Genomic DNA, 21,853 nt, shown 5'->3' with positions numbered 1-21,853 from the left:
CCTCTCTCCTCCGCCGCCACACGTCACGCTCTGAATGGGATCGCGCGGCGTTGTCCTTTTACCGCCCAACGTCCTATGGCGGTGCGATCAATACCGCTTACCACCCGGTCCTCCGTCCTCGCCCGATAATCACTGTGCGCTTCCGCCGCCCGATGACCGTTGGATCTATCAACTTGAGATCCAACGGCCCACATTCACTTCACCCCACTTTTCCTGATAGCCCCTGCCAAGCCATCTCCGCCGTCTATCCGCCTGATCCGATGGCCAATCTTACTCCTTCATCCAACTCGTCCACCCGCTATGCAGTCCACGTCCATTGATTGTTCTGTGCACTTGAAGGACGAAAGTCACCAGTCTTCCAGTATTGTTTACAGTTGCTCCTCAACCACCATATTTAACAAACAGTATGGTCGAGGAGAAAAAGGACAGAGCACGATCAAATGGCTGCATTTGACAATTATGGGGCCTCATTGACACAAGCACCCCAGCTACCCGAGAGGACAACAGAGCACAGGAAAAGATCAGATTCATCCACGAAAGCAAGCAAACGCACTCCGAAGCTCCATCAGGCAACTAAATGCAATTGGTGGTCAACTATGGCCCCTCCATACCTAGAATGGGTGAGTGCCTTTGTATTGAAACTCTATATACCCAGAAACAAGATGTAATCAGGGTTGACGATTGATGTTTTGATGTAAGGTTCAACTTCTGGAGACTGTAACTATTTTGACACTTGCAGTGTCTCGTCTTCATTTTCAGCTAATACAAGCTTCTTTTGCTGTTAATTTCTCACTTTCCATTTCTCCTCTGTTCTAAGCTGTGCTTGATATGCTATATGCTTGAACTCTTGATTTTAGCATTAGAGTAGTTGTCATCCTATCTCTGTGTTAAAAACTTGCATGTATCATCGCATAAGTTATTCAGGTTGCTATTCATCTAGTGCCAGAGAGTTGTCATCCTGTTTGTGCATTAGGAGATTAGATTTGCAGATTTTTTTTACTGATTGCAGCGGCCATCACATGGTCTTGTGCATCTGCTGGTGTGGTCAGTGTTCTCCATAATCACCCAATCCTTAAACTATGAGTAGTTGGTGGCCTAAGGTCTTGTAGTCTGGGGGTGTTCACGCATGTCTGGAGTGAAACAAAATAGTAGTGGTTATCTGGCTTGGACAAGCATCATTCCTTCCATTCATCCATTTGCAACAAGAAGTTGAATTTATATGTTACAGGCATCTCCGAGCTACAACCTAGGAGAGTTTCTTGGAATCTTAACAGATACAGCAGTGGCAGTGGTAGTGTCATGGGCAACAGTACAGATTGCAGCAGTGCAGTGGATGAAAGGCAGCAGACCGAGCATCAGCAGCGCAGAGGACTAATGTCATGGATCAATGTGATACTTCTACTAGGAGGTATTGCTAGAGCACATTCCTCGCTAAGAGGGAGTGTTGATTTTTTGGGTAGCATCGAATGTGCTCTAGCTCCAAAATTTTGTAGAGGGGCTACAACAAATGAGATCTCCAAGACCCATAAATCGTTTGGTCAAATTCCACCCAGATTGTATTTTATTAAAATAATTAATATTTTTAATGGGGTTCCTAAGTCTAAACTTAGGAAAATTAAAATATTAATAGGTATTAATGAAAGTATGTGTTAGAAGCTTTAGGAGACAAAGATCAAGTCTAATTTAATCTTAGCAGTTGATTAGAGATTAGATCACGATCGTTGATTTCTCAATAGGAAAAGTATAAAGGAAGGTTTGGGGTCAGTTGGAGAAGACACACAGAGAGATTGAGGAAATCAATTTTCTGAGGTGAGAAGTTCTCAGGAGGGAAATTGATTAGGGAGATCTTGCAGCTGAGGGGCAGTGAGAGTTCGAGAATACAGACAGAGAGGCGGAGAGAAGTTTGTGGAGGCAGTGCAGTAGCCAGGAGAGCTGAAGTTGGGCCAGTTTGGGCCCACGCAACCTTGACGCAGAGCTAGAAGGGCTAGCGCAGGGGGAGAAAATTGCTTTCCATGCAGAGAGCCGGAACTATCGGGAATTATCGGAACAGTCGGGAAAGCTGACGCAGTGGGCAGCAGAGTTGATGCAGAACCTCAGAGCGCTCCACGCAGGCCCACGCAGTTACTACGAAGGGGCACTGTAGTTGTAGCCAGGGCCAGCTAGTTTTACTGCCAGATCAACCGGATTCTTCCGGGTGAAGTGAGGTAAAACTCACTCAGGTTCTCCGCCATTGTATTTCTATGTCACTGGTTTGCCAGGAGGGCAACCAGGATTTGTATTCAAAACTTCTACTTAATAATAGAAAACCCTCAGAGCTGTTGCACTCCCGCATTGGGTTTTTCCAGGGACGTTTAGTCCAAAATTAAGTGTATCCTTTGTGTGTTTGTCTCATTTATTTTTCAGTACTTGATCTGTATATTGGTGTAGGATGCAGTGTATTTACATTAATATTTTCCGAATATTTCTGAAAATAACTTGTTAATGAAGAACACAAGTAGGTAATGCAAATCAGTTTATTGCAGTAGGATTTCTAACTTGTTCAATTCAGAAGTTTTCACACGAGTCAGCCGAACTGACTGAGCCAGACCCTCGGTCGGTCCGACTGGATAGAGAAAATGGACCGGCGACTTGTTTGTTACCGAACTAGCAGAGTCAGTCACCGACTCAGCTAGTTTGGTATCAAACCGGCCAACTCGGCCGAGCCCGAGCTAAACCAGTCGGTTCGGCCAGTCACGGCCATGCACGCCCAGCCTAACCTTTTGGGGGGGAAATGGACCCCTCACTACATTCTAATTGGGTTTTAGGTTTTCTTGAGGTTCATTTACCTCTCCCAAGCCTATAAAAGCTACCCAACCCCCTAACAGTTATCTCATTGCATTTCTGTGAGAATTTGTGAGGAGTTTGTGAATAGTTGTGGAATTTGTTTTTGGAGCAGCAGTGAGGAGTCTTAGGCAATCATTGGAGCAGCAATGAGGAGCTTCTTGGGCAATCATTGGAGCAACATTGAGGAGGCGGTTTGTGCCTAGAGGTATTTTTTTTCACTTCTAAAATATGTTTTTGCTTCTTTTTTTTTGTGCAAATCTGGAAATTGAAAAGAATCTTTTTTTGTAAAATAAATGAACATTGCAGCAATGTTATTTTTTTTGTTTTCATTTTCAGATTTTCTCTTTTCATTTCCAAGTCCAAAAATGTCTCCTAGAGTGAAAGATGTTGCTTGTGCATATGCTGAAATGATTGATAATCAAATGCATTGCAAATTTTGTCCTAGAAAAATTAAGGAGGGTGGAGAGGGCATTCATACGCTGAAACAACACCTGGCTGGTATTAGAGGCCAAATTACTCCATGTGAAGCACCATTAGAACAAATTGTGGAGATTACAAAGGAGTTGCTAAATAAATTTGAGAAGTTTGAGCAAGAAAAAACTAGGCAAAAAAAATAGAGGCTGAAATTGGGAGGAAGAGGAGTATACAACAAATGATCGCTAACCCTAATTTTGATTATGGGGGCTCTTCATCTATCCCTTGCACTAATGCATCCAAGCCCTTTCACTATGTTCCTCCCTCTTTGGAGTCTATGCAAGAAAAGGGTAAGGGTAAAATGAAAAAAAGGGCTAATATCAAAAGTTATTTCACACCCTCCTCTCCATTAGATGCACATGGTCCTCAAGCTAGTAGAAATCATATGCAGCCCACTTTAGATGACCATTGGAAGAAAGAATTGAGAGAGACTGCCTGTGATTACAAAGCTAGATGGTGGTATGATTCTCATATCCCCTTCAATGCTTCTCGTTCACCATATTATGAACCTATGTTTGATGTCGTATGTGTAGTTGGAAAGGGCTTCAAAGGCCCTACTATGCATGAGTTAAGGGGATCTTTTTCGCGAAAAGAAGTTTCTTCCATTGATGAATATTTGAAAGATTTCAAAAGCTCATGGGAAAAAACAAGATGTACCATCATGTCAGATGGATGGACTGATCAAAGGAATCGCACCATCATAAACTTTCTTAACTTTTGCCCACAAGGAACCATGTTTCTAAAATCAATTGATGCATCTGATAGGGTGAAATATGCACACTTGTTGTTTTAGATTTTGGATGAGGTTGTTGAAGAGGTGGGGGTGGCCAATGTTGTTCAAATCATCACAGATAATCCCTCTAATTGTGTTCTTGCTGGTAAAATGTTAGAGGAAAAAAACAAAACCATCTCTTGGGCCCCATGTGCTGCACACAGCATAGAACTCATGCTTGAGGATATTGGCAAAATAGATTGGGTCAAGAAGACTGTAGAGCATGCCAAAAGCATAACAAAATATATCTACAATCACTCATGGATTTTGAGCCTGATGAGGAAAACACAAGAGGCAGGGATATTATTAGGCCTGCCATCACTATATTTGCAACTCATTTTTTGACATTGCAATCTATGCTTTCCCAACATAGAAACTTGCAAAGTTTGTTTTCCAGTGACGAATGGAATGAATGCCAATGGTCTCGCAAACAAGATGGAAAAGATGTGAAAAAGGAAGTTAATGAAGAAATATTTTGGAAAAAGACAACAGAGATTATGAAGGTTGTTGAGCCACTGGTTAAGGTGTTGCGGTTGGTGGATGGGGAAAGATTGGCTATGGGCTTCATTTATGAGGCTATGGATCAAGAAAATGAGCAAATAAAGGAAATATACAAGGATAGAGTGGCTGAGTATGGGCCCATTTGGGCAATCATTAATGAAAGATGGAACAATCAACTCCATCGCCCTATACATGCAGCTGGGTTTTTTCTGAACCCAAGGTATCATTATAAAGCTCTAGAGGCAGAAGCTTTGACTGTGGAGGTTAGATATGGATTGGCTAACTGCATTGGCTGCATGATCCGTAAGGAGAGTGATTAGCTGGAGATACATTGACAGATCACTTGTTTCAGTGGAGCCACAGGTACCTTTGGCAAGAACCTAGCAAGGATTGCAAGGGAAACAGATGAGTCAGGTAAACAAACAATTTCAATTTTAAAATTCTTATTTTTAAAATTGTTTATAATTAGAAAGTTGGATATAATTTTTTGAGCTAACTCATTACACAACTGTGTTTTTTGTAGCACAATGGTGGGAGGCATTTGGTAGCCATTGTCCACAATTGCAAAAGTTTGCAATCCATATTTTGAGTAAAACTCGCAGTTCTACTACGTGTGAGTGCAATTGGTTTGTCTTTGAGAGGATTCACACGACGAAAAGAAACCTTTTAGAACAAAAACAGTTAAATGATCTAGCCTATGTCCAATACAACCCCTGACAAAGACGCAACCAATTGCTAAACAAAAGACCTGATATAGATCCATTGTGTTGGAAGATATTGGTCCAGCATCAGATTGGGTAGTAGAGAGTCATCCAACAGATTTTGATTCTGACAAGGATTTTGGTATTGATTTGGATTTACAGACAAAGGCATTAGCTGAAGTTGTTGATGAACATAATGTTCGGTTGAATGCAAATTCACTTGTAGCAGGCCCAGCCCCAAGTCCTCCAGTTGAAGGCATTTCCTCTATTCAGCCACAATGGAAGTGCATATCTCGTCTATCTTAGTGTGCATTTGTTGTGTTGTAACACCCTCCTCCCACATCTACCCAAGCAATTGGCCAGTCGGGGTAAACATGCGACAAGAGGCCACTATGATATGATTTGACCTCCTAAGTCATATTAAGGAAGTGGAACCGACGGAAACACACCATACAGACATCCAACATCATCAATAGAACCCTCAAAAGACAAGTCAGCCACTCAAACAGCCTGTCCTTGGGTCCCACTATTGTTTTAGGTCTTTTGGGCTATAGTTGCTTTCATGCTATGGGCAAGGGAGCAACCAGCAACCTAGAGTCACTCTCACGGGCCTACTTGCCACCAACTGTGGACCAAAATTGTCAGTGATGTGCCAGCGATCCCAAGATTTAAGCCACTTTTTCAAGCTCAGAGCCAAGGAAACTACCTAGAACTGATCCATCTCTTCAAATTAGTAAAGTAGCATGGAAATGAAAGTATTAAAGCAAATATTTGTTCAAGACCTTGACTGGATCCCTACTAGCCATGACAGGAATTTCATCAAACATATCATCTACATGTAATCTACAAGTGTAAATAACTGAGTTAAGTGTAGGGATCTCATACTTATCTGAAAATCGCTATGAAACATTGCTCCCTCATGCCATTTGTTGCATTATCATCTATTAAGTCATAGGCACATTGTCCATTCACATACAAGTAAAAACATGCTGAGAGCCATACATAACTATTGTCATAAAATGTGCATATAACCAGCGTAACAGGAACAAAAATACAATAAACATATCAGCGATCAAATCCATAAATACATCAGTACCTTTACATATGAAAATCAAGGGAAAGGATTTCTCATCAATGAATGCAATGAACCAACCAAGATAGGACTACCACATTCCACCCAACTGTAGAATGGCTGAGCCAAATCTCTCTTCAGCCATTCACCCCCGTGCCATATTCCAAGCATGAATGTGGGATCTCATAGAACAAATCAATCAAAACTCATCCAGGGTTCCAGAGCCCATCCACCTCAACCCATCAAACAGTGATTCCACCTCATGGTTGTACATCACTAAAATCATCATCAAATTGGTCTCCATCCAAGCCTTCCAGGACTTCCAAAGTGTTTGTCCAACCAAGGCTTCCAGAACTAGTAACTCAACCCACAATTTATACAGGGCTTCCAGAGCGTTTGTCCAATCAAGGCTTCCAGGACTAGTAACTTAACCCAAGTTGTTACAGGGCTTCCAGAGCATTTGTTCAACCAGGACTTCTAGAACTAATAACTTAACCCAAGCTAAGGAAACATGAGAACCAACCAAAACAGAACAATGAAAGTAAACCCACAATCACCATGGCTATCCAGGAAATGGCAAGGCTAGGCAATCCATTGTCGATCCAGGCAATCCTCCATGCTAATGATAGATCACAACCAAGAAACCACATGCATATGCCATGCATGTCAAAACTAGCGAAGAAATTATACATGCAACTCGGTACCTGCAAGAAAATCTGATGTAGCTGTTGATGTCGATGCCTTCTTGCACTTTCCAGCTCTTCCTTTGCCTTCTTGCTCCAAAAATCCAAGTATGCCACACCCTCCAAAAGTGCTCCAAGAAAACTCTAAGTATCCAAGAGTATGAGAGAGAGAGAGAATAATGAGAGAGCTCCAAAGCTAAAATGACAAAAGGTTACCAACTGATCCTCGGAAGCCTTTTTATGAATAAGGCCTCTATTTTTTTCATTTTCCATTATTTTCCTTCATTTTCCTCCTCTCATGCAACTTGTGACCTTTCACCTTCCTTTACTCCCAATTTTCATTATTTTCATAAATAATTGTGTCAAAATGTCTTTTGATGCCTTAGCCATTGCATTTGTCAATTTCCTTAGCCATAAACAACCAAATGAACACCCCCCAGGATGTCTTGCTCAACATTCAACTTGGAATAAGTGTCGCAATCATCCATGGTTATTGTTTTTAAGTTTATTACATGGAATTTTCACTAGGGCTATTACAGAACCCTCCCCCTTGGGGGGCACCGTCCTTGGTGTTCAATCACACATATTCCTCGACAACCTGCTAAAGGAAGACATACTGCTCATGGAGCTTTATAACGTAGCTTGATGCAGTTTTTACAATGAAAGATCCACTCAAGAGAAAAGAACATCATGACAACACAACAACATACTGCATAGTGGAGCTTTATATCACAACTCATTACAGTATTTACAATTATCATCATGCTGAGTGCAAATCCACATGACATCATAACATCATGATAACATAACCACATGATAGCATAACAACATTACACCCATATCGCATAGTGGAGCTTTATAACATAGCTCGTTACGGTATTTACATCCATACACAGGTGTACATATAGCAACATCATCAAAATATAGATACCAAAACATATGCCAAATCATATATCAAAACATATATCAAACATTTACTAACATCATATCTAAGCATATATATCAAAACATCATATACATATATCAACTATCATAAAGCATATATCAATCATCATAAAGCATATACTAAACCAACATAAGCAATCACCAAACCACCATATCAAAGTTGCTTTGCCTCAACCGTCAAACAAAGAAGGATACATGGCCCGCATCTAATCTACCATCTCCCATGTAGCTTCATCGAGCCCAAAGTGCTTCCATTGCACTTTAATTTGCTCAATTGCTCAGTTCCAGAGCATGAGCACCTTTTTCTGCAATATAAACTGAGGCTCCAGCTGGAATTCTCCATCTGGTTCCACCTGCAATACAGACCAGTCAATTACATGATTAGCATCTTTAACATACTTCTTAAGCAATGAGACATGGAAAACATCGTGGACTTTCACTATCAGAAGCAGTGCAAGTCGAGAGGCTACTGGCCCAATCTGCTCAATAATACATAAGGGTCCACAAAACTGTGGTGCCATCTTGGCACATGAGCCAATCTGCAAGGAGCTCTTCTTCGGTTTGATGTGCAAGTACACTTATTCCCCAACCTGGAACTCCTTGAACAACCTGTTCCTATCTGCATAACTCTTCTGCCTAGCCTGTGCTGCCTTGAGATTCTTCCTCATCACCTGCATCTCTTGTTCCATGTCTACCACATATATGGTACAATCAATACTCTGCTAACCGAATCACTCCAACTAATAGGAGTGTTAGAACTCCGCCCATATAATGCCTCAAAAGGACTCATCCTCAATGACTCCTGATAACCGTTGTTGTATGCGGATTCTACCAAAGGGAGATACTATTCCCACTTCCTCTGCTGATGCATCACATACATCCTCAACATGTCCTCTAATATCCTGTTGACCCTCTTTGTCTGCCCATTTGTCTGCGAATGATAAGTTGTGTTGAAGGCCAACTCTATGCCCAAACCTACAAATAACTCCTTCCAAAACTTCGAAGTGAACTTCACATCCCTTTTTGACACAATCTTCTTCGGAAAACCATGTAGTCTAACCACATCTCTGATGAATACCTGTGTCACATCACTAGCTGAGAATATAGACTTTACCAGAACAAAGTGTGCAACCTTTATTAACCTGTCCACAATGACCATGATGGAATCATGTTGTTTCACTGTCGTTGGCAACCCTGTGATGAAATCCATGGAAATGACTTCCCATTTCCACTCCGGAATTGCGATCGGCTGTAGCAGTCCGCCTGGTTGTTTACACTTTGCCTTCACTCACCGACAATCAAAACATCTCGCCACAAACTCTGCTACATCCCTCTTCCGAATCGGTCAATAGTAATATCTCTTCACCGCCATGAGTATCTTCTGGTAACCTGGGTGACCTAAATATGGTTTCGCATGAAATGTTGGAATTTCTAAGTCTAACTGTTAGAAATCCTTCCTGTAATTTTTTATTTATTTATTCCTACTTATTCTGTTAATTAACAAGTTATTTACCATGTAAATACTAAAAATAAATACAAGTACAGTGCCAACACATACAAATCATCAACTGAAGGAAAAACAAGCACACAAGTGACACCGTTATTTTTGGACTAATGTCCTTGGAAAAAACCCAATGCGGGAAAACCAGTGCAGCTATTTGAGGGTTTTATTATTAACCAATTTCAGAATGAAATCTAGGTGCCAGAAATGGCTCACCCAACAGAGAATTCCCTCGGTAGTAGTACCTCTTAGTCGGAGACAGATATCAACACCAATCTGCCCCAGGAAATCTCCCAGCATCAACCTCTAGGGTTTGCGTCAGCCTCTTTGGCCCAGCGTCAGCCTCTAGGGTCTGTGTCAGCCTCTCTGGCCTAGCGTCAGCTCAACTAGCCTAGAGTCAGCCTCTGGAGCCTTTGCGTCTACCACGCTAGCTCTTTCTGGACACTATGTAGCTCCTAGGTACATCTGCATGGCCTCTAGCTGGCTCAACGTCAAGCCTCTCCCAGCTTTTGTGCTGATGCTCTCGGTACCCTCTCTGACTCTCTGCTTCTGTATTCACTGCCTCTCAACTGCAACTCAGATCACTCCTTCGATTTCCTCAGCAAGCCCTACCCCAAAAAATCAAATTCTTGATCAACTCGGTGTGTTCTCAAACTGACCCTCAAGCCTCTTCTTATACTTTTCTCGTTGACAATTCAACAGTCGAGATTAAGTTCTTGATCAATGGCTAAGATTAGATCTGGCTTGATCCATGACTTTTGGACCATTCTAACTCAATTTTATATTAATTCACATTAATATTTTATTTTCCCTAAGTTTAGACTTAGGGACTCCATTAAAAATATTAATTATTTTAATATCTCCCAAACTGGTTAGATTCTGCCTAAACCATTTTTGGGTCTTGGAGATCTCATGTTCTTTAGCCTCTCCGCCAATTTTCAATGCTAGAGCACATCCGATGCTACCCCAAATCAACACTTCCTCTTAGCGAGGATTGTGCTCTAGTAATACTCCTCATTGAGTATCACCCTGATCATCCGGCATCGATCCCTGTGCTGATGCTAGGCCTGCTGCCCAACATCCTTTGCATTGTTGCATCATGTACTGCTACTCATGGCCCTACCACTGCCACTGCTGCATCTGCACGGCAGCTCCTTCTACATCTGTGTTGTTGCCCATGGCCCTGCCACTGCCACTGCCACTGCTACATCTGCACTGCATCCCCTCTCATCATGCTGCTCATAGCACTGCCATTGTTAACTACTACACTACAACTCAGTTACTAAGAAGTAAGTAACTGATCTCCCAACTCTGACATCTCTGTCAGGCTAGAAACACTCTCGATGTTGAAACTCCCTTTGTCACTGACAAGTGCTCCCTCTCTGACCTCTACGTTGTTGCAACAACTTTATGCCTCTCGCACTGTTGCCTCACGTTGTCCTGGGACTCCTGCATTGTAGCCCTCTCTATCACTCCATCCGCATCCGTCTCTACCGACATCCGCCAGTCCTGCTACTCCTCTTTGGGGATCCTGTAGCAAGGTATAATCCAAAAGGTTGGGTACCTCAAGGATCCTGCCCTTCATTCCCTGTAGTCCGTTTGACTACAGCTCAATGTCTCCCCACCTCTTCTCTCGAGGTGCATGAGCACTCATGGCACAGTCATCATCTGTCTCCACTTTTTTTTCCGCCCTTGCTGGCAAAGCCTTGGTGTCAAAAGCCTTTCTCTTACTCTTCTTCCTTAGACACTGGCTCGAATAGTGAACCAGCTCCCCACAGTGGAAGCATTTGACCTTAGAGAGGTCCTTCTTCTTCTGTTTCTCATGTTTTCCCTCAGATGCTAGGGCAGCATTCTCCTCTTCCTCCTTCTTGATTCTGACCCCCTTCCCACTGCTTCCCGCCTTGGTTGGCCTTTTGATCTCTTCTTCACGAAGAGCCACCCACAATTCCTCCCAATCTGGAAGGGTCAACCTGCCCAGTATGCTCTAGACAAATACCTCTGAATCCTTTGACACTGCGTTCAATGCGGTCCTCACCAACATCTCCTCATCTGGCATGACCCCTATGGAAGTCAGTTGATCCCGGATCTCCTTCAATCGACCAAGGAAGGTGTCTATCTATTCTCCCTTTTGCATCTGGTATGACCACAGCTAATTTTCTAGTAACATATTCCTCTGCACGGAAATATGTTGATACAATTTTGTCAGGGCCTCCCACATCGCATTTGTCGTGTCCTTTTCGGCAATATGTGGTACTACATGGTCCTTGACCCCGTCAAGGATGATGCTCTTGGCCCTCGCCATTGCCTCCTCGTACTTTTCGTTCTCAGCTGGGTCAACTGGGATCGCTATCGTGTTCAAGGCGAAGTGCTTGAGACGATTCCTGTCTAGAATAGACAAGATCCTGGCCTTCCAAACTACTAAGTTTGAGGCTCCGTCGAGTCTGTCCTGATCTCTTACTCCATTCACTGACTGGTATTGACTGCCCTAGTTTTAGGCTGCAATTAACTTCAGAAATCTGCATTTTGACTGAACTTTTGGGGCTGTTCTAGGGTTGTTTCTTCAAGCTGTTCGAGGACAAGTTGACTAGAAATTGACCAACTATTTTAGAGGTCAATTTCAGCTAGTTTGACCAAGTTTGACTTTGTTGATCTAGGGTTTGTTGTTGCTGATATAAAATTACAGAATTCAAATGTACTATTTCTCTCTGCTGAACCATTCAAGATAAAAGAAGATTTGATCAAAGGGTTTCCCCAAATTGGGGTTTATCCCTGGCTAGCTGCCACATCTTGTGTCTCTTGTCTTGGCTTGTTTTCGGTTGATCATTTAATGTTCTATCTGCACTTTACTTAATGTATATGTGATTGCTAATCTGTGGCTAATAAAAAGAAAAATAAGTAAATTGCTCTAAGCATAGAACATACCATAATTTAACATGGTATCAGAGCTGAGGTGAAGACAAAGCCCAAGCAAGAGCAAGAGCAATCACTGAAGAGAAGGATTGGCAAACAGTCTTAAAACATGGGGTCCTCAACACACTTCCCTGCTGAAGACAAACTCTGTGAGAAGTCTGACTATCACGGATGGAAGATGTCTCTCAATCTAACATTAGAAGAGCAGGAAGTATTGGACCATGTGAGAGGCGGAATTGTTGAGCCTCCATCAAATGCATCCGCTGCTGCTAGGAACAAATGGACCAAGGGAGAAGTCAAAGCAAGGAAGATCATTCGGGACTCTATCGACAAACGTTTGGTGGCCTATGTTTCCGAGTTGAACACCTCTAAGGAAATCTACGATAGACTGGTGAGTTTATTTAAAGTTAATGATGCAAATCAAGTCTTGTTTCTTAGAAATAAGCTGAAGGAAATTAAGAAGGGCAAAGATGAAAGTATGCAAGCATATTTCTTAAGAATCACCGAGATCAAGAACGATCTCCTATCTATTGGGGAAGTAATTCCTGACAGGGAAATGACACTCACAACTCTTGGAGGACTACCATCTGAATGGTATATATTCAGGACTACTCTTCTCAACAATAATGTAATTCCTGGATTTGAGGAATTAATGGCGAGATGCATTCAAGAAGAAACAAGGATGGAAGAGTAAGAAATGCCCATACTTAAAGGTCATCCCACTGCCTTTTCTTCTCATGCGAAAAGAAGAAACAATTTCAGGGCTAAATTCAAAGGAAAGGCTAGACCAAAGGGTGGAAGAAAAGGACGATGTTACAATTGCAATAAAATAGGTCACTATGCAAGGGAGTGCCCTGATAAAAGGGACTCACACCAGGACGATGATCAAAATCCCTCTCAAGGCAATCAAAGGAATGGCAAGTCTAATGGCAAAGGCAAAAGAAGTGTCGGAAATCAAGGAAGAGGACAACCATTCAAGAAGGCAAGAAATTCCAGGTATGAATCTAACACCGTTAACAATAAGCAAGATGAATATTATCTACTAGCAGCTCTATCTACCTCTGCTCCCTCGAACTCGCTGGGAAATTGGCTTATTGATAGTGGTGCCTCAAGGCACTTCACTAGTTACAAAGAAGCTCTCTATAATCTGATAGAGAAGGAAATCAACCTGGAAATTGTTCTTGGAGATAATTCAAAATATCCCGTGAAAGGCATAGGAAATGTCACTCTTCAATTGAACCAGGGTAATACAATCCACCTACAAGATGTATTATATGTACATGGTCTCAAACAGAACCTAGTGTCCATTTTGGCTATGGAAGACAAAGGCTACAAGGTGGCCTTTAGCGATGGCAAGGTATGTGTATGGAAAAAGAATATTAAAGATGCCTTCACTCTTGGGTTTTGAGTTGATTCATTATATTAGGTCGGAGGAAGTCCGCTAGGTGTCATGTCTTGTGACACATCTCTTCAGTCCGAACTATGGCATCGGAGGTTTGCTCACCTTCATTATAAAGCTCTACCCGATGTGAGACAAATGGTGACAGGGATGCCCAAATTCTGAGTAGAACAAGAAAGTCCAGGATGTGCTGAAGGAAAGCTCAAAAGGGGACCATTCCCCTCAAGCCAAAGCAAGACCTCCGATATAATGCAGTTGGTTCACTCAAACATATCTGGTATGATGCCTGTGAACTCCTTGGGAGGATATTCATATTACCTCACTTTTACAGATGATTATTCTCGCAAGACTTGGATATACTTCTTGAAAAAGAAGGATGAAGTGTTCTCCTGGTTTCGACACTTTAAAGCCTTGATCGAGAATCAAACCGAGAAGAAGACCAAGACCTTAAGGACTGATAATGGGACTGAATACGAATCCAATGAGTTCCATGACTTTTGCAATAAAGCTGGCATTAAGAGGGAGACTACTACACCATATACTCCTGAGCAGAATGGTGTGGGGGAAAGGAAGAACCATACGATTGTGGAAGTTGTCTGTGCTATGCTCCATGATCAAAGACTTCCAAAGTTTTTATGGGCCGAAGTTGCAAACACCGCCATATATGTACAAAACCGATGCCCTCATCAAGCATTGGGTTCCAAGACTCCCGAAGAGATGTTCACTGGTAAGAAACCTGACGTATCTCATTTTAGAATTTTTGCAAGCCTTGTATATTTTCATGTGCCGAAGGAGAAAAGGAATAAATTGGGTGCAACTGGAAAGAAAGGAATTTTCGTGGGCTATAGCGAAAATACTAAGGGCTATAGAATCTATGTGGCTGGTCAAAGAGAAGTCGAGATCAGCCATGATGTCACTTTTGACAAAGATATGGCTCTTAGCAAAGTAGACAATCTTCCTACTCTAAGGGGATCTAAAGATGTTGACACCAGGGAATCAAAGGAAAAAGAAGATGAGACGATGCCCGATGTGGAAGAACTTATGGATCCTATTGATCCTCCTCCGCCTGAGCCTTCCTCTTCTAGGAAGAGGCCTTCATGGCTTAGGGGGGCACTTGATGATGCTGAAGGACACATTGCACCCCGAGGAACCTTTCGTGAAAGTAAGAAGTCGAACAAGTATCAGGGATACCTGACCATCATGAGCACAATCATCCAAAATGAGCCTTCATCATTCACAGATGTCGTCAAGCATCAAGTATGGAAGGATGCTATGACCGAGGAATATGATTCCATTATGAAGAACGATGTTTGGGATGTGGTCCCCAGACCCCAGGACAAAGCAGTTGTCACTTCAAAATGGCTTTACAAGATAAAGTATGCAGTTGATGGAAGTACGGAAAAGTATAAGGCTCGTTTTGTCGCTCATGGCTTCTCCCAGAAGGAAGGTATAGACTATGATGAGATATTTGCACCTATTGCCCGATATACCACCATCCGCTTGATCATAGCCCTTGCTACTTCACAAGGATGGAACCTACATCAGATGGATGTCAAGACTGCGTTCTTACATGGTTCGATCAAAAAAGAGGTCTATGTGGACCAACCCGAAGGATTTGAGACTTATGATCAAGAATCTCATGTGTGCAGGTTGAAGAAGGCCCTCTATGGGCTAAAGCAAGCACCTTGAGCATGGTATGAGAGGATCGATAGCTACTTGATGAAGCTGGAATTCACTAGGAGTGAAGCCGACCCTAACCTTTACTTTAAGGTTATAGATGACAAGCCTCTCATACTAGTGCTTTATGTTGACGACCTCTTTCTAACAGGTGCAGACCCTCTCATTCACAAATGTAAGAGGGAGTTGGCTTCTGAGTTCGAGATGAAAGACCTAGGACTTATGCACTACTTCCTAGGACTAGAAGTCTAGCAGAAACCAGGGGATATTTTCCTATATCAAGGAAAATATGTGGTGAAGATATTGGAAAGATTCGGCATGGTGGACTGCAAGCCCGTAACTACCCTAATGGAGCTTGACTTCAAGAAGTTAAGCGGTAGTGCTGCCAGACCTGTTTTACGAAATGCTACCGAGTATCGTCAACTCGTCGGAGCATTAATGTTCTTGGTGAACTCCCGTCCAGATATATGCTTTGCAGTCAACACATTGAGTCAACATATGGTTGAGCCTCACCACTTACATTGGATTGGTGACAAGAACCTGCTGAGATATCTTTGTGGCAAAATCACTCATGGGTTGAGATACACTGTCGAAGATGTGAGACTACTTGGGTATATTGATGCTAATTGGGCAAGCAGTCTGGTGGACCGAAAGAGCACTTCCGGATGCTGTTTCTCTTTGGGATCTGCCTCGATATCCTGGATGAACAGGAAGCAGAAGTCAGTGGCTTTGAGCACCGCGGAGGCAGAGTACATTGCTGCTAGCATGGCCTCTTATGAGGCAGTCTGGTTACGAAAGCTCTTCAGTGAGCTGTTTGGATTTACATTGGACACCACCGTGATTCTATGTGACAACCAGAGCGGGATCTGTTTATCAGAAAATCCCGTATTTCATGATCACTCCAAGCATATCGATATCAAGTACCACTATATTCGAGATATGGTGCAGCGAGAAGCAATAAGACTCCAACATATTGGTACAGATGAACAAGTCGCCAACATTCTGACAAAGCCCCTAGGAAAGGTCAAATTCCTGACTTTCCGAGAACGACTTGGTGTCATTCAGAGACCCTCTTATGAGGGTCAAGTATGATGTATTGAGCTCTGGGAGCTCCAGGGGGGCGTGGGGTACTTCTTGGAGCGACATGAGACCACAGGGCAACTCACCATCCCCTGGTGGTGCACTATGTACAGGGTAAAGGTTCAACCTTCCCCTGTGACACCCCGTGGCGACTGTGGAACAAGATGATTAGTTCTCCTGTGGGCCAAGATGATTCATTCTCCGTGGCGACTGTGGAGCAGGATGATTAGTTCTCCTGTAGGCCAGGATGATTAGTTCTCCATGGCATCCACTGGACAGGATGATTCGTTCTCCTGTGGATAGGATGATTAGTTCTCCTGTCGAGGCATCCTACCCTACAGTCTGGGACTCATGGGAAGTACCTCTCATCTGATCAATGATCAAGGAAATGAGGATAGGGACCATAGTAGTTCTATCGATGGATGCATTGTTGTATCTACCGTACTCCCTATGCTAGGATGACCTCCATTGATCTGGGATCAGTGAGAGTGGTACACACGCTGAGACTAACTTCAGGTCAGTGGAGGATGGTATGATACATCCTCAATCATTTCTTCTTCTTCATAGTTCGAGCAAAGCAAAGCAAAGTGGGGTCAAGCTGTACAGGACAGTGCATTTGATGGATGGAGAGCAGTGACGGTCTGACAGATTGCAGATGAAGTTCTCCCTAGTTGAGAGGGAGTGTTAAAATTGGCAACTAGGGCCAAACTCCATGTGGGTCACCTTATTTATGGATGCTAATATTTTTCTTAGATTCCTCTCGTCGAGAGGTGTAGGATTGATCTAAAGATCATCGGATTCCGATAAGTATTTATGAAAATATGAATTTATTTTGATTATGGACAAAATTGTCAAGTCGGCCAGCAACTTATGTAGGCTCAGAAGCCCAACAGTCATGTCTATTCAACTTCAACATTTTGCATATAAATACAAGGAGCATTCTCCTCATTTGGACACTACACACACACATCTCTCTCTCTCTCTCCTGCGCATAAAGAGTCTCTCTCTCTTTCTCGCACGTGTCGTTGAAAGGAAGATGTCCTAGGGAAAAGAGGACGCAGAAACAGGACAACAAGTCATCTTTGACCAACGTTGACCTTCCAAGAAGTGTAGATTGGGTGTGGTTGCCTCTCCTAAGCAGGCCGCAATTTTTGGCACAAAAATGAGGTGATCTGACCTTTAGTTTGACCAGTATTGACTGCCCTAGTTTAGGGCTGCAGTTAACTTCAAAAATCTGCATTTTTGCTGAACTTTTGGGGCTGTTCTAGGGCTGTTTCTTTAGGTTGTTCAAGGACAAGTTGACCAAAAATTGACCAAGTATTTTAGAGGTCAATTTCAGCTAGTTTGACCAAGTTTGACTTTACTAATCTACGGTTTGTTGTTGCTAATATAAAATTACAGAATTCAGATTTTGTACTATTTCTCTCTGCTGAACCATTGAAGATAAAAGAAGATTTGATCAAAGGGTTTCCCCAAATTGGGGTTTGTCCCTAGCTAGCTGCCACATCTTGTGTCTCTTGTCTTGGCTTGTTTTCGGTTGATCATTTAATGTTCTATCTGCACTTTACTTAATGTATATGTGATTGCTAGTCTGTGGCTAATAAAAAGAAAAATAAGTAAATTGCTCTAAGCATAGAACATACCATAATTTAACACCTTGGCACTTGTGAAAGAACACAAATGGCAAGGTTTCGCAAATGTACACCATTTGCTCCATGACAAATCCACCACCTAACTGGATTCATGGTGCTTCTCTCCTCCAAAGGTGATATATCTGAATAATCATCTATTCCTGCAACAAAACTGGCAAATTCTTCCTTCACCTCCCTGTGTAGATGAGCTAGAAACATTCTCATAAGGGTTTTTTTCACCCCATTAGCCACCTCTCTATCCTTATGGGGTGCCTTCCTCTTCCCATTGCTTTGAGCAATAAGTTCTTCATCATAAAATCTTGGGTTCATGGCATGTGTTAAAGTGTGCAATGGAGTGTTGAAATTGTTCCACCTATCAATAATGATTTTCTTGACTAAATCGACAAAATCAGCGTCAACAAATAAAAGTTGTGGAGACTCCTGTGAAATGATTTCCACAGTTTTCTCAACCATGGCATCCATTCCATCATCTACCTCTCCTAAGAAAGGTTGGTTTGTGTCAGCGTTCTGAAGAAGCTCAAATGCAGGGGTTGTGAACTTTAGCAAGAAATCTATCTTGCTCCAACACTCCTGATCAAGGGCCAAGGCACAATCTACACACCATATATCCCCACTTTGAATCTTCCTATCTCCACTCAGCCTAAAGTTGACTTACCACCATAGAAACTAATGGTTGCTTAACCTCAATAAGGTGGTGCAACATTAGGAAGTTTGAGGCATATCTTGTCTCAGCAACTTGAAACAACTCCAATTTGGAGTACTCTTGAAATATTGCTTGAGATTGGTGGTGGTTGGTGATGAATTTAATGATCTCCCTAGCTTCCCCTGTGATTTCCTTTATGCATGGAACTTTATTGTCGATCTCCTCTAAGATCAAATTCAGATTATGGACAATGCAGGGTGTCCAAAACATTCGGTCATACCAACCCTCAATAATTAAACCTGCAACTTTGCAAACTGGTGCATTACCCATGATAATGTACACCACCCTAATAGGTCCTATTTGTTCAATAGATTTTATTAAAATATTAGCGATGAACTGTGCATCTCTTACCTCTCATGAGTAGTCTCCTGCCTTTAAAAAAATTGTTCCTTTTGGTGAAGTGGAAATGATATTTAACAATGGCCTACGCCTTGTATCTCTCCATAGACCTGAGACTATGCTAACTCCAAAACTACTCCAGGAAGAACGAATTGGTGATGAGATATCCTCCACAAGCTCCTTCTCATTTTTGAGAAGTTGAGTTCTGACTTTTTCATAGTTGGGCCCCTTGTACCCTGTGGGAGCTTTGTTAACTACCCTTATCATATCTTGCCAGTAAGGAGACCGAACAACATTGAATGGGATACCACACACATAGATGCACCTAGCCACTCTCGAATTAGCTTCTTCTCTCGCTTGCACATTCACCAATTTAGCAATTTTGCTCTCTTGAACTGAAGCAAATGCCCCTTTGGTATTTTTGGATGGTGGTAGTTGTTGTTGTTGAGCCACTTTCCTCTTCCTTGCTTCAACCACAATCCTTGGCTCAGTGTTTGGAGCTTGAGTAGCATTAGCAAGCTCTTCATGCCTTCTTTTAAGTCCATCAACCTCATTTTGCTCCTTTGATATGCCCTCCTCGCCATTAGGTTTGTTGTTTTTGGGCACCTGCAATCCCCTATCCTCCATGCAAAAGATGTGCCTTCACTCTTGGGTAGAAGCCCTAATACGAATTATTGCAAAGATTACATCGCCATTCCCATAAGCCACCACCTACACATATTTCAAGCTTCTAAACATGCCTCCAAAGAGGATAATAGTCAGCCCTCTGGTTGGAATTGGGGGCTGAACTTGCACCTTGGTTGGAAGCCATTGTTGCAAGGAAAAAAAAAAAAAAAAAATTGTAAAGAAAAATGCTTTTCACATTTTTGGAAGCATAAACCCTCAAAAAATACAAGAAATAGTGGGAAAAAAATAAGAAAATGAATGCTTCTTACCAAAATTAATTTGTTGTAGCTAAAGCTACCCCAAAATGCCACAAAACACAAGAGAAAGATGGTTGTAGCTGAGCCAAAAACTAAGAATGTCATAGCCGGAAACTCCCTCTCTGAATCTGCTTGTGAAATCTCTTTTTCTTGGTGTTGAAATCTCCTTTGCTCACTGTTGAAATCACCCTAGCTGAAACCATTGTTCTCTTCCTCTTTTCTCCTTTCTAAAATCGCCCCTTTCCAAATGAAACGACTTGCTCAATTCGTGTGATGAGGGAATGGGGCAAAAGTCTTTTTATAACTTGCGAGAGACATCTAGTAAAATCCACACATTGTTTTAATTGCCAATAAAAAAGTGAAAAAAAAAAAAAAAAAGAAAAAAAAAAACATTTTTTTTTGCCGGAAACGTGGCCATACAAGGCACATTCTAGCCTCGGAAAAACGTGTCCCATATGGCCTGAAACGCATTTCAGACCCACCATACCAAATGTGTTTCAGTGTTTCATTTCTGTTTCTGGGCTGAAACACCCACCTGGCCAACGTTTCCTGCAATGTAGCTTTCTACATGTCTTTGTCAATTATTAAGGACCACTTTGATACAACAGCAAAGAATAGATGCCAATGCTAGTTACATAATGATGTAAAAAATGCACTGACATATCTCATGGAGAAGCCACTTGGATTGCCTATGATGCAATGAAGAATTTTGTCAAGGGAGGAGCTATTATGAACCTGATTGATAACTATAAATTTGTTAAGTACAACTCTATTCTATTTAAGTAACCTATAATAGGATAAGTACACCTGTGGATTGGTCAATGATTGCATTAACTTGTTAAGGAAGCTAAATAGTGGTTAGGTAAGCTTTTATTGTTCGGTTGAATTGTGTGAATTATCTCCAGAAAGAAGCCACAGTTTTTGAACCGGGGATATTTACTAATGATTTCATATTCATCATCATTAGTTGCAAGGCATGAATCTTATATAACGATTAAAAAACCTTTACAACATTGAGACCATCAGTTGGCTAAATGACACTGTAACTCTCTCTCCTGACATAGATGAGCAGGGCTAATGCAACCAGCATGCTAAATATTTCAATATTATGTTACCCTTATATGCTGTGATCTTTGTTTTCTTTATAGCAGTTTCCCAAAAGTTTGAATAAATCCTTTCCTTTCATAGGAATGAACTGTATTGTTCTTAATTTCACTTTATTTCAGTCATAAAGGGTATACTAAATGCAATAATGATCATTTAAGGCATCTAGCATCCTACAGATAGTCATTTGGACAGAGTATTTAAAAGATGAAAACTGGCCACCAATTGATAATATTCGCCCCAAACATTGGAATAAATATAGTTGCAACATTTAACGAATAATACATTTCATAGCCAGAAGTTTGGATTTGAAATAAAGCTAATGAATGTTTCGGTGTTTGAACTTTCATTTTCTGTTCTCCTCCACCTATAAGAAGAATTCTTTTCTGGACATAAAATCTGTTGTAATTAAATGAAGGAAATTCCAAACATAATTAAGGGAGTAAATTTGAGAACCTCCAAAGAAATCACAGGAGAAATACAACTAGAAAGTCAGCCTACTATCACAAAAGAGTAGATTCAGTGATAATTAGCCCCTTAAGCAGAATGTAAGATGCGTCCATATTCCACTTCAATAAACCACACTTTGTTGCT

The 21,853-nt window shown here is 41.8% G+C and overlaps 1 protein-coding gene across 3 annotated transcripts in view; it reads right to left on the bottom strand.

Annotated features, from left to right (window-relative positions):
* LOC149186831 (uncharacterized) overlaps nucleotides 1–21,853 on the bottom strand; it is a 409,056-nt gene that overhangs the window by 165,590 nt on the left and 221,613 nt on the right. The gene's annotated exons all lie outside the window — the stretch shown is intronic.

This window comes from Pinus tabuliformis, chromosome 3_1 (assembly GCF_031772625.1).
Source record: "Pinus tabuliformis cultivar Carrire ecotype Pingquan chromosome 3_1, CPIR1, whole genome shotgun sequence".
NCBI lineage: Eukaryota > Viridiplantae > Streptophyta > Pinopsida > Pinales > Pinaceae > Pinus > Pinus tabuliformis.
Note: the sequence above shows the minus strand (reverse complement) of the source record. Positions and strands in the feature narration are given on the sequence as shown.